Source organism: Clinocottus analis, unplaced genomic scaffold (assembly GCF_023055335.1).
Source record: "Clinocottus analis isolate CAN_PGR_092001 unplaced genomic scaffold, fCliAna1.0.p SCAF_39, whole genome shotgun sequence".
Classification (NCBI taxonomy): Eukaryota; Metazoa; Chordata; class Actinopteri; order Perciformes; family Cottidae; genus Clinocottus; species Clinocottus analis.
This window is the reverse complement of record NW_027176142.1, coordinates 1,196,243-1,208,167: the sequence shown is the minus strand read 5'-3', so window position 1 is coordinate 1,208,167 and position 11,925 is coordinate 1,196,243. Positions and strand designations below refer to the sequence as shown.

Sequence of the window (11,925 nt, the reverse complement as noted above, 5' to 3'; positions counted from 1 at the left end):
AAAGCACAGAATAGGACCGTTAGTGTGTATGTGTTGTGGGTGGATAAAGATTTTGCAAATGCCTCCTCTCGTTTTACATTTGATCAATCTCACTGCGCGTGGAGGAAGAAAAGATTCAGTTTCAGGAGATCACTGACACGACGAAGACGACGAGCAGCCGGAGGAGAAGAAGAAGAAGAAGAAGCTGAGCTCTGATGGTATTCCTGTCAGCTGGTCCGGACCATGAGAGACAGAGGTACCAGAGAAGGAAACTGTATATGTGAGAGCTCAAGAGCCTTAAAGGAACCCTGCAGGTTCAGTCACAATCAGGACAAGAGAGGAAGATGGGCCAAAAAAAGCCAATAATGCACATATTTACAATCACTGCTGTGTGATTTAAGGCTACGAATTCCACATTGTGGCAAAAACAAAAGAATAATCTCACTCTTCTCTGATCAATTGCTGCACATTTCCGTCACCAATGGAGTGTGTGTGTGTGTGTGGGGGGGGTGCAATATTTAGGAGGATAAGCATATACAAACATGCACGCGCACACATCGCTCCAACTCTATTCAGTTGGGAATGCAATGCTCACACGTGCACTGCGCACATATTAAACACACACACCAGCACATATGCACACGCACACTTCTCCTGCAACCCCCCCCCCCCCTTTCCTTCCACCCTCATTCCCCCTCCAATCCCAGCGGTCCTACCTCCAGACTTGCCCCAGCTGCAGGACGTGAAGCACGGTTTGAAAGACCCACATGCAGACGGTGCAGCAGCTCCGGGGGGCTCCGACCGTCCCCGCCGCCGCAGGCAGGGCAGAGGACGTGCAAACCGGGGTGGCATTCGCGGCGTTGCCCGCCACCGCCGCCGCGCTCCCACCGCGCTGGATGCTGTCCTTGGTGCTTAAAGTGTGGTCGCCCGCCGCCGTGGCGGCTCCGCATGCCGCGCCTGCCGCCTCCACCGCCGCTACCGCGCCGCCGCTGCCGCTCGCTGCTCCGTCCCCGCAGCTCAGATCCGAGTAGTCGTACACGAACCACCTGAAACTCAACACCTGGACCACAGCGGAGGGCACCACGACGAAGACGAGCGTCAAGCCGAACCACCAGTAGTCCCCTCTCAGGTAGTAGTCGGCGGCCAGCCACAGGTCGGTCGCGCCGTCGGAGAAGAAGACGAGCAGGGCGCACAGCACCCAGCAGCAGTCCAGCAGGGTGTAGGGCTTCCCGCCGGCGGCGCTGCAGCGGGGCCGGGCGGCGGGGAGCCCCGGATCCGAGAGGCTCCTGGGCGCGTTGTCATCTTCCACAGACACCGCTGCTCCATCCGACTTAGCGGCCATGTTGGTTAGGATAGGGGGAGAAAGACAGAGAAAGAGGTGGGGATACGCGTGAGGGAGAGAGAGAGCAAGAGAGAGAAGGGAAGGAGAGAGAGAGAGAGAGAGAAGGGAGGGGGCTGGCTGTGTGCAGGGGAGAGAGAGCGAGAGAGATTACATCATAACTAGCCTCATCATCAGCCAATTAATTGCGAGGCATCATTACTAACAGCGCGTTTAACACCATGACACCGCGCGATGTTTTCAGGACATTCAGCGTTTTGCAAACATTTGTGACCTGCAGGGTTTCTCCTCGTCTGCGTTGCCGTCGTTACAATCTCTCCCAGTTGCATTGCTCTGTCTCTGCAGCAGCAGCACTGTGCTGCACATGAGCATTAAGACTGGTGTTAAACTCTGATTAAAAGCGGTTAATAAGGAGGAGTGTCAGCTGCTGTTGGCACCGTCGCTGAGGTGAGATGAATCTCCCTCCAGAACATAAACGCGCTGCGCTTTGACTCAAAATCATGACGCTCCTTTTAATCGATGGTTGCGAGACAAAGCACTCAGCAGCCTTTGTGAAAGTAACTCACAGCGACATGGTTTTTTTTTTGGTTTAATTTATCAACAGAAAAGCTTTGCTGAGGGGTTTTCCTGCTTCACATTCTGACAGTTTAAATTCAGATAAGCTCTCCAGTAAAACCACAAGCTGCTGCCTCAGAGGAACAGAAAGGTTAAAGGAGGATATCACTGTGTTTTACCTCTCTCTCTTTCTCTCTCTCACCCTCACACACACACTTCCTTCCTTCAGAAGTAGCTTCCGTCTGCATGCTGATGCTTTTTTTCTACATATAGAGAGATAATCCATCACAATAAATATTGGAAAAGGTCAGTAATGCTGCATTCCCCTCTGGATGAAAATAATAAAACATTGAAACTACATGTCATCCTGCAAGCAGGCCGAACAGCACCCCCCCCCCCCCCCCCAGAAATCATCACTTTATGGACTGGAGACATGAAGCACAAGCCAATGAAGTCATCTGTAAAGCCTATTTTTGGCTAAATGACATAATCATTCATATCCAGACCAAAACGTTTTGATTTTCTCACTTGCAATTTTCAGTCTCGGAAAGTTTCTCACAACCTCAAGGGACCGAAATTATGAAAGTAGATTTGTGTCTTTTTTACCGGAGCAAATTTCTTGTTTGTAAGTAAATTGTAAAATCTTTGCTCTCCAAAAAAAAATGCTTCCAAAAAAATGAACTACAAAAAAAAATGCTCTAAAAAAAAATCCACCCGCAAAAAAAAAATTGCTCTCCAAAAAAAAAATTTGCTCTAAAAAAAAAATTTGCTCTAAAAAAAATTTGCTCTAAAAAAAATTTTGCTCGAAAAAAAATTGCTCTTAAAAAAACTTTGCTCTAAAAAAAATTTGGCTCTAAAAAAAATTTCTCAAAAAAAATTTGCTCTCAAAAAAAATTTGCTCTTAAAAAAATTTGCTCTCAAAAAAAAATTTGCTCTCAAAAAAAATTTGCTCTAAAAAAAAATTTGCTCTCCAAAAAATTTGCTCTAAAATAAATTTGCTCTCAAAAAAAAATTTGCTCCAAAAAAAATTTTGCCCCAAAAAAAATTTGCTCTCAAAAAAAAAAAATTTGCTCTTCAAAAAAAACATTTCTCTCAAAAAAAAAATGCTCTCAAGAGAAATTTTTTTTTAAAGCAAATTTTTTTTTGAGATCAAATTTATTTTTTGAGCAAGTTGTTTTTTGAGTGGCAATTTATTTTTTTTCGAGCATTTTTTTTCAGTGCGTCACTGCGTCTCATTAATGCGTTTTTAATGTGTTTTTAATTGTGTTTGTTTAAATATCAACAGCGGCTTATACACAATACATATTAGTTGTGTTTCTTCATTGTTGTCTTTCATGGGATTAGTTCCTAATTAAGACACGAACAGAAAACCACGCTTAACCTTGAACTCTTAAAGAGGGAAATGTTTTCCCCAGTATGGCCTCCTCTTCCTCACTGGTCCCAGACCAGCAGCTTTCTGACCCAACAGGCTGACTCCATGTTGCTACCAGGCCCTTTAAATCTCTCTGATTGTAACGAGGCAGCGACGCATGAAGCTGACAAGAGAGCCAACAACCCGTCTGTGTTCAGCAGTGACCGCACTAATTGAAAATATTCCATAAACTCTGAGCAGAAGAGGCAAAACAACTCTTTCCTGAATTACGGCTTCAATGCCCTCAATGAACCGATCAGTCGCATCGCGGCAAAGCAGGGCTCATCTGAAAAGAGCTCAATCCAACATATCTGTGGGACAAGATATGAACCCTTAATCTGAAGCTATCTCCACGCTCATGAACCACCTCAGCGGTGATCACACCAGTGTTTTTTGGGTCCTGGCCCGGTTTGGCTCTGGTGGAGAGGAGATTATGACGATGTGGCGATGCTGCACGACCTGATAGGCGCTGGAATAACGACGAGAGGCCGAGTTACAGGAAGCTCATGACTCTGAATATCCTGTCCGAGCTCATCCTGAAGATTTCATTCACGGACTGAATCTTAAAGTTTACATAATCTAAGATATGAGTGACAGTTTTAACTTTAATAGAAAAAAGGACGAATCATCAATTTAGAAAAGAGTTCAGCCTCAATTATAAACAATCTCCTCCGATATCAATCAGGAGTGGGAATCACCAGAGTTCCCACGATACTTAAGTCCCGATACGATATTATCACGATACTGCGATACATTGAGTATTGCGATATATTACCTTTTTTTAAACCGCAAATTGTCCCCAAAGGAAAACTTTAGTCAACAAAAAATAAATAGACTTTATTAATCCAGGACCAAAATATTTAGAATTGATTAAATAAAAGATCGATACTTGGCTTCCAAATTTTGTGATACTGTGCTGTATTGATTTTTTCTCCCACCGCTAATATCTTTTTATACCGTCTGTATCCACATATGTAAGAAAAGGTCTGAACAACAGAGACTCAATGAGTTATAATGGCTCAGTGCTGTTTAATTCAAAGTGTTTCGTTTTTTATTTCACATTATATCTCAAAAACACCGATTTGACTGAATATTTTTTTAGATAAACATGACTCATGATGAGCGTGAGACAGAGAGGAGCTAATTCGACACCTCAGATCAACTCTGACACTCTTTGGAAAGACAGAGCAGAGTTTCTGAACATTATGTCACGTTCATACCGCAAAATGTGGAATACAAAGTTGCCATGGTGATAAGGGATGAATACCGCTGGAGCCACTCCAGACAAACATGTAGGAAGACGAGAAAATACAAAAACAATACAGCAATATCATATCATTATCAAAATATATACATATAACACATACAGGCACTGCTGTTACCAGGGGAAAACTTCATTGTTAGCCACAGTTAACTGTGACAATGCATTTTTGGATTATTTTGGTTGAGGGGGCCACAGTATTAATTTGCATAATCTCTACTGAGTTTAGGAACAACGGGTCCGGCTCGACCGCCGGATAACTGTAAACTTTTTTTTTTTTTTAAAGTGACAGGCTGTCACTCACTGTGACGGATAAAACGTCCGATCTTTGATCAGATTTTAGTAGCCAAAAAGAAGCAGGAAGTAAAGCAACTCGCAGCATTTTCAGTTGCAATCGATGAGAGCAACGCGTTGCTCAACTGGCCGTATTCACTCGTGGCGTTGATGAGATTTTGAAGTCGTTTAAAAATGGATGACGTCATGAAAGCGACGTCACAACGCGAGCGGATCTGCAGATAAACAGAGAGCTGACGTCTGAATGTTTGGTCTTCATGGTTCTAGTTTATTGGAGAAAGACTTTAAAATAGAGTTTATCATCCAAAAACCTTCTCTGGATTAAACTATGACTCAGTGACAGGAAGTCAGTTAAGGCTTTTTACAAAGTGACTCTTCAAAATAAACTTCCATGTTGAAAGGAAAACTTTTTTTTTTAAACAAAAAAACCTTTGCAGCCTTCTATTGTAGAATAAGAGTAATGTACGGAAGCCCATTCCCGCCACACACTCCAAAAAAATTAGGACCAAAAAAATAAAAAAGGACCTAAAAAAAAAAAATTAGGCCAAAGAATAAAAAAATTAGCACCAAAAAAAAAAAAAAAAAAAATTTGCGACAAAAAAATAAATAAAAATAAATTACCCCCCCTCCCCAAAAAATCAACTTTTTTTTTCTTTTCGTTGATGAAAATAAAAAAAATAGCTTAGCAATGTCAACCACTCGTAAGCCTGTTGATGGGTTACTTTAAAGTAAATAATTCATTCAATATATGTGTGGACTTTGCATTTTACTCAGTTCTTAAAAATGGTCAATGGAAAGACAACAATGTACTTTATGTGTACATATACAATAAACACACACAATGTGTACTACAATTATATTTAGGCTGTAACTGTAAGTTTGACAATCATAGTCAGTAGTCAAGTTCTAATTTTTTCTCCTGGAATGAAACAGGTTTTTTTTCCGTTGCCTTTTTTCAAGTCAACAAAAAAAGACAACAAAAATTTTTTATTTTTTATTTTTTTCTTCTTCTAATTTTTATTTATTTTTTTGGTCCTAATTTATTTTTTGTGTGTGGCAGTAATGGGCTTCCATAGTCATGTAGTCAGAACAATGCATGTTTCTTACCTGTTTAATTAGTGTAATGCGACAAACATCAGAGGTGCATTACATCACATTTCCTCACTCACACCTGTTGTGTTGGAGATATCGTGTTTGAATGAAACGTCGGCTTCATTAGCGCTCTGACCGCTGCACATCCTCTCGTTCCCTCGGGAGTCGCACTTCTCCTCCTGCTGCTTCACCTCGACACACACTGTGTCGCATCGCTCACGAGCTGCACACACTCGCTGACAAATGAGGGTCATTACGAGTCTGAGAGCACGGGGAGCTAATTACAGGTCTCAGATCAGCGCCGCCGCGATACACTTTGGTGAATACACACCGACTGCGAGCTGCAGAGCGACGCTCCAAACATCTGCACCGGCACGCCGGCGTTTTCTAAAGTAATGATTTTGGTTTTTGTTAAACGCTCGGTAGCTTCCAGTGGAGAGTGACAGAAAAGATGGGAGTTGCATGATGAACGCACAACTTTGTGCATCCAGTTGGAGTGTGTTAAGCTCCCAGGATGCTGCAGACAACCGTCCCTATTATTGTTATTATAAATATATGTTCTATTCATGCCAATAAAGCAGGAAAGTCTCAAATACTTTTATTTTTAAAACCCTTTTCCCCCATAAATTACATATATTTACTCCCATACAAATAAACAGCAATGTGTTGTTGCAGTTTTAAACTTCAAAAAATAACATAATTTTGCTTGTTATCAAATGTAAGTCTAAGGATGTGAATTAAGAAAAGTCAATGCTGACTTTTGGTTTCCTGAAACGATAAATGTTGTGAAACATATTGTAAATAAAAGTGTTTTTACAAGAGTAAATAGTGACTTTTATTTTAAGGAAGCTACAAACTGAAAGATACGTAAATATGACATATAATGCCAGAACGTTGAGAATAAAATCGAATTCTCTCTAATTATTTCTTCATATTTTGATGAAACAGAAATCAGGAGAAATGTAAATGCAACAAAACACATCTTCACAAAAAGCTTGAAAGAAAATGGAAAACTCAGACAGAAACCTGAAAACACTGAACTAAAGCAGCGAAAGCAGATGGACACAAATAATGAATTAATTAACGTCGTCGTGTGGCTCCTGATGAACAGAATATAAACCGCTGAATGGAGATCTGTCCATGAGCTCGTTACGGCTCTTCATCCTGATCAATGCGTCCTGCAGACGGTTCTGCCTCCTCATCAGTGGACATCAGGCTGAGCAGCCTGCAGGCTCCTTACAGCTTTTAGCTTATTAAATCCAACAAACACATGCTGTAAGCTTTTTTTTTGTGCAAAACCCAAGTTTTTTTTTTTTTTTGGTGTCCTCTCTTTTTGCAAAAATCAAGTTATGTTCAGTTTCCCATTTGTCAAACGGCGAGTAGACAACTTTATTTTCCTGAGTGTGACAGGACAGGAGTTACCTCTCAGTGGCCACGCCCACTCAGATTAACACCTGCAGCACAACAAGGTCAACGTGGAGGTCAACGTACAGATGGTCAATGTCCATTTTAGCAGAATAAAACCTGAAGTATTCAATAATCCTTCTGTTTCAGACTCGCTTCATCAAAAGGCAAAAGCTGTTTCTCGTTGACTACAACTGTAAAACATCTGGTTTTAATTACAGCAAATGTATTTCTGATATGAGAGATTCTGATTTCAGTTTTCATGATCGTGAGCTTTCATTGCTTGAAAGTGGATCCAAAATGTATTTAAAATGAATTAATCCTCTCTGAAAGCTGTTATGGTGATTAACACACAAGAATATTAAAGTGTTGAAGTGAATATTTTGCAAAGATTGTGGCAGAAAATGAAAACTTGCACATTTAATTTGTGCTGTAATCAAATCATTGCTTTGTTGTTTAATTCATTATGAAGAGCCAAGAGGTTTATTAAAATGTTTTATTGACATTTGAGATCAACAAAACAGAAGAATTCATCTTTTGAGGACCATGAATATTCACAAAAACAGCAATAAGACTTTAAAGAGCAGGTCTTCAGCAGAGAGAAGCGATGAGAAGTTGCTCTCTGAGATGGTTGCTCCACTCGCTGACTTGAAGTTGCTCTGCTCAATATTGCTCCTCGCTCGCTCGACTCAAGAGACTTTTCTGGCTCCAGAAAAAGAAACGAGTCTTATTTAAACGAGCAACACGCCTCCACAAGAGTTGATGCTTCTCTTGAGGTGAGAAGCTTTTATTGCCGTCATGTTTTCAGACATTAGTTTGAAGGAAGTGATTCATCGTGTTAAATTGTCTAGTGTTTTCTTATTAAATGAATGTATAATGTTCTCATACAACGTGTACGTTTAGGTTGAGTGCTGCTGGTCTGTTCATTTAATACAGGTGTGTCTTAAATCTGCTTTTGGACTGAATGAGAAAAGAGTTTTTTTCCAACGGAAAAAGGAAGCAGGAGATAAAGCGACGCTCCAATTTAAATGACTTTAAAGTCAGCTCTGCTCCTCTGCTCTCTCGCTAGAAGACTCTTCAGGAGAGAAGTCAGCGCAGATGTTTGTGTCTGGATGGACGGAGACAGAAACACTCCCATCGTTACTTTGATTTACAAACTTTTAGATTCTTCTTCTGCATCATTTCACTTTATTTTCCTCCAAACTTAACAGCTTAGCTTCAGTTTAGACCGGGTTCAGCTAAACTGGAGCATGTCTCCAACTTGCTTCTCTCGCCACTTTCTTTTTTTAACGCATCTGAGAGACGATGCACAGTTGAAGTTGTTCTTCTCAGCACACATCCAGTGGGAATGAAGGAAAGCAAAAGTTGTTTTTCATGCCAGCGATAACCAGATTCACCATAACGGGGGAGACGTCTGCAGAGGAGACGGCTCCTGTTTTGTTGTTGTTGTTTTATGTGTAAAACAACAACTGCAGTCTTTCACAGCTCGTTATCCTCGGCTGGAGACGAGGGGAACAGGAAGGCGGCAGCTCGCCGTTGACGTCGAGGTCAGACGAGCCGGCTGAGGCAACCTGACCGTCTGGAGCAGCAACGTCTTCACAGGAAGAGTTTTAGTTTCGCTGCTTCAGAGAGTTTCAGGAAGACATTTTGTCTCTTCAGGTTTTTAAAGCTCGCTGAGGCTTAAAGGCCTGAACACAATCTGGAGATATTCAGCATCTAAACTATTCAAAGCGGCTGGTACGAGCTGCTGGGCGGGTCCAGGACGAGCAGCTCACATGAGTTCACATGAATGAAAAACAAGCTCCGAGGCTTCAGCATCATTTGCCGATGCCTCTGCGTCTGGAAGAGATGGAAATGGAGACAAACAGTTTGCTCTTACTCGTTTCCTCACAAATCTCATTTGTCCTTCTGATGTCGATGCTTCACAAATTCAACTGAAGTGAAAAGAGCGTACGATCCCACGACATTCCTTCTCGGCAACTTCTTGTCACATTGCTCCATAAATCTGGCCCCGGCTTGTCTGTCTAAACTCTCAGTGAATCCATCACTCAGTGTCTGAGGGCTGATTGATATTTCCAGCGGCTTCTCTGTGATTGAGAGCCACCGCTGGCTCACAGCGCTGATCCCACTTCACACTCTGTTGTGCTGCACTATAAATAATTTATCAACAGCACTTCATGTACTCCTTAAAGATGAAATGAGATGTAAGAAAAGAGAGGGAATGATGAGACGAGACAGATCTGCAACAGCGTCACCTCGAAACAGACGAAACAGAATCAAATCAGTCGAGCACGACGGAGGCCAACATGGACGCCAACATGGACGCCAACATGGACGCCAACATGGAGGCCAACGTGGACGCCAACGTGGAGGCCAACGTGGAGGCCAACATGGAGGCCAACATGGACGCCAACATGGAGGCCAACATGGAGGCCAACGTGGACGTCAACATGGAGGCCAACATGGAGGCCAACATGGACGCCAACATGGAGGCCAACATGGACGCCAACATGGAGGCCAACATGGACGCCAACATGGACGCCAACATGGACGCCAACATGGAGGCCAACATGGACGCCAACATGGATGCCAACATGGACGCCAACATGGACGCCAACATGGACGCCAACATGGAGACCAACATGGAGGCCAACGTGGACGCCAACATGGACGCCAACGTGGACGCCAACATGGAGGCCAACGTGGACGCCAACATGGACGCCAACGTGGAGGCCAACATGGACATCTTCTAGTTTGCTCTCAATTAAAAAATATTTTCTCTCAAAAAAAATTTGCTCTTAAAAAAAAGAAATTTCTCTCTAAAAAAACAGATTTGCTCTCAAAAAAAAAATTTTTTTTTGGAGAGCATTTTTTTATAAGCAAAACATAAAAAAATTGCTCTCAAAAAATGTTTTTGAGAGCAAATTTTTTTTTGAGCGCCAATTTTTTTTTTTAGAGCATTTTTTTTAACAGCGTATTTCTTTTTTAGACAATTTTTTTTAGGGCAATTATTTTTTGAGAGCAAATTATTTTTTTTTAGAGCAATTTTTTTGGGGGGAGAGAAAATATTTTTTAATTGAGAGCAAATATTTGGAGATAATTTACTTACAAAAAATAAATTTGCTCCGTTAAAAAAAGACACAAATCTACCTCCATAGGCTGCGGTCTAATTTAGATTTTTACAATCTTCTAATTGGCTGCTGCCTCTAAATCAGGGGTGTCAAACATACGGCCTGCGGGCCGGATCCGGCCCACCATGGGGTCCAGCTCGCCCCGCCGAAGAACTGTAAAAAAAAAAAATTCAAACATATATATTTTTTTAAAGTGACAGGCTTTTTCCAACGTCAGCTTAACGAGGAATACTGTGACGGATAATATGTAAGTAATATAATATGTAAGATAATATGTAAGTAATATAATATGTAAGATAATATGTAAGTAATATAATATGTAAGATATTATGTAAGTAAGTAATACAAACAATCAAAAGTGAGTAAAACAACATTAAAAGTAAAGTGATACAAACCATAATGATTTGACTCAATGAGAACAGCACTGACGAGCTTTCAGCTGAAGTTTAACACTTGTTTAGTTTCAGTGACTGAAAACAGAGAAAGGGAAGTCTGAGCGCTTCGATTGGCCAGAGCCTTAAAGCTATGATGCTAAATATTAAATACATATCAGTGTAATCAGTCTTGAAACCAGGCTCTGTGTAAACAACTCACATCCACGTCACACTTCATGTGTCAAACACACAGTAAAGACAAGTATAAAGGAGGAGGTATAGTTATGTCTTAAAGTACTTCTCTTTCTAAATTCTTTGTTCCCTCCAAAGAGGGAACCTGAGTCCAGGATCGTCTCTTTATATTATAGGATAACTGGCTTACACAGTCCTGGACAGCGACCGCCACCTATTTCAACTCAAGTTAAATTACGATAACCTTCGTCCATCTGTCATGATCCGAGCTATTTCCAGGAGACAATCAGATTTACACCATCGGGAACATCGTCTTTACATCATTATTTTCCGAAAAACCATCTGCAAAACTTTCTGAGAAAATGTTAGCACACTTTCCCAAAAACTTGAGCTATTAGGAGATTGTGATTTTGACACGAGTCCATTTTGAATGACACTAATTGTCCTCTCTGAAGCTGTGAAGCTGTACATCTGAACATCTGAAGCCCAAACACCAACCAAAGCCTCGCTCATCGTTTCAATTATTCAGCTTCCAGTGAATAAGATGAATTGTTCTCCCGATCTCAGTCTCCAAAAACGGCAACAGTCTCATTATGATTTTAATGGACCGTCTAACAGAAGGATGCGAGAGAAGAGGAAGATGATGGAAACCTGGATGGGTGGAAGGCTATTTTTACTGTCCACTATACTTTGCTATTTTTGGAAATAGATATTTTTCTTTGGAAATTTTCTCTTCGGTTGTCTGGGTTCAAATCCTCAGTTTGAAACAATACTCTCATCACGGTAAAGTCCTTTTCAAAGGTTACGCAACATCTCCACATACAACAGTTTGTATGTTGTATCATCTAAGGCTTAATAATCCTCAGCATAATATGAAAAAGGCTTTTTAATAC

At 41.3% G+C, this 11,925-nt stretch overlaps 1 pseudogene; it reads right to left on the bottom strand.

The window, feature by feature from the left end:
* Positions 1 to 691: 691 nt before the first annotated feature.
* LOC137799872 (XK-related protein 7 pseudogene) lies at positions 692 to 1,420 on the bottom strand (annotated as a pseudogene).
* Between the last annotated feature and the right edge of the window lie 10,505 nt (positions 1,421 to 11,925).